Source organism: Chinchilla lanigera, unplaced genomic scaffold (assembly GCF_000276665.1).
Source record: "Chinchilla lanigera isolate Chin_1 unplaced genomic scaffold, ChiLan1.0 scaffold00005, whole genome shotgun sequence".
In the NCBI taxonomy this organism is placed as follows: domain Eukaryota; kingdom Metazoa; phylum Chordata; class Mammalia; order Rodentia; family Chinchillidae; genus Chinchilla; species Chinchilla lanigera.
Window position 1 is genome coordinate 26794832 of NW_004955406.1, and position 6784 is coordinate 26801615.

The window sequence follows — 6784 nt, forward strand, 5'->3', positions numbered from 1 at the left end:
AAATAATGCAATGACATTAAGAAAAAAGTATCCTTAAGTACCATGGCCATTTGAGGAAGAAGAGATTGACTATTAGAATTTCAGTTATAAATGCATTGAGAAGAGCTTTAATTGGTAATAAAATTTAGATTGAAGAAAAACTTTCCAAAAATATATATTTTTTTAGGCTGCCCAATTCTTTTCACAACTAAGTTGGGATCTAGGACATTAAAACCTATGTTGAGTTTAGGATCCAAAATTGCAGAACTGGAGATAAATATGTCCCCTGGGAAACAATGCATAAACAGGAATAAATCAAGCTGAGAAGTGAAAATATGGAGGCTTCAAAATAAAACAGAATTTCAAAAATTATCAAGCACTGGGGATGCAGCATAATATTTGTAAGGCCCTGGGTTTGATCCTTAGAACTGCGAGCAAAACAAAATGAAATTCCTAGTCATTTAGAATGTCCTTACAGGACTGGAGATTGAATGCAGGCTTTGTGCATGCTACACAAACCCTCATCACTGAGCTATATCTTCAGCATAGAATGATGCTTTGTAGATTGAATATTTGTTTTTCTTTGAATTCATAAACTGAAGCCTAACCTTCAAAATGATGATAGTAGGAGACAGGATCTTAGGGAAGTAATTAGGTTAGATGAAGTCATCAAGGTGGATTTCTATGGGATTAACACTTTTGTAAGAAGAAATATCAGAGAGCATGCTTGCTGTCTCTCCCCAGATTCAAAGGAAAAAAACAATACAAAACCAAGAAGGTCCCCACCATCAAGCCAATAGGAGAGAGCTCAATCTACCCTACAAATGTCTCAGTGTGAAACTCCCCAAGCTCCAGTATAGTGGAAAATAAATTTCTATTCTTTAAATTTCCCAGCAAAAGGATTTTATCATGGCAACCTAAGCCAAATTATACTGCAGAAAATCATGATCTTGTAATTACATATACACAATTCCAAAGGCTTTTATAGGCATTAGTAACTGTATCTTAAAAGTCTGAAGGTGTTTCTTCAACTTGTACAGAAAAGAAACATAGCTGCAATGTAACTTTATGTAGCTGAATCATGTAGGCATGATTCATAAATACAGTGAGTTTAATTTTTTTAAAAATAGATTACAGGGGCTGGGGATCTAGCTCAGAGGCAAAGCTTCTGCCTGGCAAGCGCAAGGTCATGAGTTCGGTTCCCGGTACCGGAGAAAAACCAAAAAAAAAAAAAAAAAACCTAAAAATAGATTACAGTAAAAGACACATTGTTATTAATTGACCTCAAAATACTCATCTTCTCTTAGAAAGAACTTAGGTTACCACTCTTTCAAATTTCCAAAGCAGTGCAGGAAATGCACTGTTCTGGCTGCCTTGATGTCTTGACATGATCCAAAACATTTACTTTTCATGGTTACTTTGGCGTTAGTGAAGTGCTGGAAGTTGCATGTGGCAGATGTTTGATGAGGGTGCACCATAATGTTTTATGAGCCTTTCCGTTGGATGGCACTGAGCATTCACCGTATCTGCAGTCATATCACATAAAGTCACTCAGTTAAGAGGACTTCCAGAACTGCCTCAGAAAGTGGCAAGAAGGATCAGTGGAACTATCTTGATCATGGTATTAATGGAAGTGATTTTAATTTTTTTGAACAAAATGTAAACACACCGTATATTTTGATCACCCCTTATAGATTTACTATTTTAGAAAGTAATGTATAATTAAACAAAAATTCTGAATAAAATTGTACCATTCCACTGAGAACTTTGAAATATTTTAATTAATCCATGAAAGTGATGATTTTAGTTCCAAAAATATTTTCTGGTCTTTTATTGGGAGAACATTATATTTCCCTGATAAATTGGGATTAGTTTTCATCATACAGCCTTCTCAAGCAAATGTGTACTATGTGTATAGAAACTGTGGTTTTTCATATTCATTATCCCTTAAGCATGGATTGAGTAAGGTTTAGACAAGAGTAAACATAGTGAAGGAAGTAACACTGAAATAGAATAATCAACAGTGTGGAAGTGCTCTACTAGTTACACTGAAAGGTACTATTATTATGAATCTCTTTTGAATGACATAATTAGCATCTATTTGGATTTTAAAGTTGAGAGTGATATCAGTGTTGGATATCAACTAGTCTGATACATTTTTAGTATGACATGTAGAATAGATTATAATAGAGTTTATCTATTTATCCACACACATACATATTCACAGGTCAAGCGAATTATTTAATGAATTTTCTATGTTACTCTGGTAGAGTAGCTAATGGTAAAACCCAGCTGAACTGAATCAGTGTGGTGCTGGATGTGGAGGCCCACCTGAGGATTTCTGCCAACGACATAAAAAGAACTAGAGAAAAAGATTGGTGCTGTTGGCTCTCCTGGAGAAGCGTGTCACACTGGCTTTCCTGATACAAACTCGGCTGTTGTCATCACTGGAGGAGCTCATGGCCTTTCTGTCGCTGAGGACAGCTGCGGTTTTCAGAGGAGCTCTGGTCCTTACCTTGAGCATCACTTTCTGGCTTCAGTGCAGATCTCTTAGGCTGCTGGCACAGATCCTTCATCCTGCTGGTACAGACTTTCCAGCTTCTACCACTGAAACTTGGGCTTTCCCAGTGCAGATTTGTGAAACAGTCATGGGATCTGGGCTAACAATAGGAAATTAATAAGCATTAATTAGGAAAATAATGATTTCTGAAGTTAGCAATTTATGTACAAAGAAGGCAATTATGTACAAACAAAACTTTTTACATTATGCATCTATCTTCAGGATATTTATGGAAAATTATTTCAATTATATATTTACATGCAGAAATTTAACAAAAAATTACATATTTGCAAGGTAGTAGTTAAATGTATGATTCTCTTGTTAAGATAGGGTGGCATGTGGAAATATTCACTTTTTACATTGTTTGATTTAATATTTTATTAACATCATAATTGTCACCATAATTTGAGCATAATTCAAAAACCTGAGTTTTTTCAGAACATAATAATAATTAGTATCAGGGCTGTTAGATATCTTGATATATGTATTTTTTGCTTTTGAAGGATTATTGAACTATATATGTATTGAGTCACTGGTATGAAGAAAGAACATATGCAAATTTATATAGATGAAAATGAATGGAGAAATTAGAGAGACAGAAATTTGACTACAAAACATCTGTAAATAATAAATTCATTCCCATATCCCACATCCTGCCTTAAAATACACACCACAAACATAAGTAATTGGTATATGAGATGATTTATATACAGGTATGAGAATGGAATTGTAGTATATATCTTTTTAATCACCGTGATGGGAAATATTTTCAGGAATTCACTATAGCTATTTTTCTCATATAATCTCAATTTCAACCAGTGGTAAGAATTTTCAAAATGCCCACATTGATTCAATGAAATATTTGCACATGTTGGACATGAGAACTCTTTATTCATAAGGAAAAAAATCCCTAATATGGAGCTCATTACTAGATAATGCCAACCAGCTGAGTTAATTGTATACCATATGCTCCAATTATAAAATGACACTATGAATCTCTATAATGCTTTATGTAATTTTAACGATTGAAATGTTTGAGAGAGATACAATTTTTAAAACTATTTCATTTGCTTACTCGATTCTTGATAGGCCATGTTACTGAAATTTGGTTAAACGTTTAACATATGTATATACTTTTAGGTACATAATTATATACATAATATACTTTTAGGTAAATAATTATGTGCATACTATGTATTATATGCTATATCTATCTATCTATCTATCTATCTATCTATATATATCTTCAAACCATATTTCCTCTAAACTCTATCCCCTCAAAATTAACACTGGACCAAATTTTCTATTTCTGGTTCATAGTTTAAAGAGTTCTCCAGTGCCCAAATATCTTCTCTTTCATTATACAATGAAATAATTACTTTGAAAGATCTGTACTACATCAAATCTAGTTACTATAATAGCATTCTTACTAATGCCTTATATAACTGAATTCCTGTCTCCATCAATAAATTTCCCATCTTCAAAACAACAAGCCCTATATGTGCCAGTCAGTATCACAAAGTTTTGTTCTCATTGCTAATCACAAAAAAAGGCCTAACTTCCTAAAGTTGGTATTTTATAGAGTTATAATTAACGTACAATAAGTAAAAAAAAAACATATAAAATGGTATTTGTTTATTCAACCCTGTAATTATCACATCACGTAATGAACACATTTGTCACTATGCAAAGTTAATTGTTCCCCTTTTCATCTTCTTTCTACTCCCCTCATTATCAGGCAAAGAATAAATTTCTTTCAATATAGATTAGTTTGAAATTTCTAGAAATTTATATCAATAAAACTGTGCAGTATGTACTGTATATACTGACAGAAGTATAATTACCTCAGATTTCTTATAGAAACAATTCATATTACAAAAGAATGCAACAAGATCTGCTTCAGTCTATTTTTATCACTAGATTAAAATACCCAAAACTGGGGGACTTTATCAAGTGGTTTACTTAGCTCTAAATTCTGAAGACCCAGGGGTCCACATCAGATGATGGTCTTTGTTTTAATTTTCCCATTGCTGAGACAAAATAGTTCACATGAAGAAGGAAGAAAAGGTTTGTTTAGCTCATAGTGTACTGGCTCCAGAGCAGGGCTACATGAGAGAGGGGCATCAGAGAGGAGAAACAGACCATGGCATAGCAAGGCAGGCAGAAGGCATTGAGTAGCAACAGCAGCAGCAGCAGCAGCAAGAGCAAGTGGAGAGCGGAAACAGCAAGCCTGCTTCTCCCTTTTACACCATCCAGGCTACCAGCCTTTTAGGTGTTGCCAACTATATCCAGAGTGGGCCTTCCTTTACCCATTCCCTTAATACCAGCAGCATGCCTTTAAGTCCATTTCTTTCTTTCTTTCTTTCTTTCTTTCTTTCTTTCTTTCTTTCTTTCTTTCTTTTTTTTTTTTTTTGTATTAGGGATCAAACTCAGGACGTTGCACTTGCCAGGAAGGCGCTGTGTCATTGAGCTAGCTCTCCGGCCCCATGCCTTTAATTCCAGTATCGCACCTTAATCCAGCAACCTTTGCAACTCACCACTTATGACCACAAGACGCTTTGGAGTGACAGCCAGAAACAAGACATAACAGAATTGTCAGCAAAGTGCCACTGCAGCAGAGGACATCACATCATGAGAAAGAGTTTCGTGTTTATAAGTGTCTTAATATCTCTTTCCTTTTTATAATGGCATCAGAATTTCAACCCTTGTGATCTCACCCAACCCTACAACCTCTCAAAGACTCCATCTCCAAAAGCAGAGTCAGATTATGCTTCACAAGAAGGGATACATCTTAACAATAATCCCTTACCGGGCAAATTTTACTTCTCAATTTTTTCTCATTCCTGTGTTACCTGTTGTTTTCTAAATCCAGGTCAATGTATTTTAATAAGAATAGTATTAAAGCTCTTTGGATAAACTTCTCTTCACGTCTACAAGGATATGATTTAATTTCTTTAACAGTATTAAAGATAACTAGAATTTAAATTTCCATGTGTAGTAAATGTAACAAATGATGTTTTAAAATATGTACAAGTCCTGAAAATATTTTAGCACTCATGATATTATTTATGCTATTAATAATATTTCCTTAATTTTCCTGTTTGATCATCTATTGGACTTGCATCTAGTGATTTTCTTATTTTTCATTTAACGTTCCAAATACAGATTTTTTCCTGATTAAGCAGGCAATAGAAATAATTTTTGCATGCTTCTAAATTTGGCTTATTTAGACACAATTGTGTACAAGTCTATTCACTTACATATGAGTATATCCAAATTAATACAATGAATGTGATAGATACTTACAAACATGATTTTTATGGAGAAAATACAAAACAAGTCAGAGCAAAACGTGAGACATTTCATGGATCTGGCTCTTCTTTCTCTTTTTCTGATTTATATTATATTAGCTCCATCATCAAAGTGAAAGGCAAGGTTACATTTAACCTTGTCAACAAACTTCCATTTACCACTTCTTATAAGTCTCACTGACAGGCTGAAATCTTATTTTGCCAGCCTAGTAAACAGTTGAAAAAAATAAACTATACGTTTGACTACTTTTTTTTTTTTCATTTTAATTTAGTTTACTGAACCAAAGGAATAGATTTTATTAAAGAAAATGAAAATAAAACTAAATAAAATTACCTAAAGATAAATGTGGCCTAACAGTGCATACCATGAGCCTTTGGTACAAAAGGGATGAAGAAATCATCACATCCCACAGAAGTATCCCTGTTCATTCATCTGTCCTGCATGTGTAGAGGGGGCACTGAGAAACGAATTCAGTGATTAACCCTCTGAGAACAAAAACTATATTCAGTTTTCATCTGCATTCAAGCTATGAGAGAGCAATGATAATGCCTACCATGTCATAAATTTTATAACTGTATTCACATTTTTTTTTTTAAACTGTATTCACCTTAATAGGAGACATATGCATTATAGGAATGTTCTGCTCTTTGGAACTAAAATTAACATCTGGATGAGGGTGGGTAATTCATTGGTATTTCACTTTGCTTTTTCTTCTTCAAACAAGATAAATAAGCCACTTTATCCTTTATTAGGAAACTAGAAAAGTGAATACTCCATATCTCTTTCCTTTTCAACGGATTCAACCAACCATAAATCACAATTATTAGAGCTAACAAAATTTATACTAAATATGTAAAGACATTTTATTCTGCCATTATTTTCTAAACAATGTAGCTATTTATATAATATTATGATCACTTCTTGGTCTTTTAG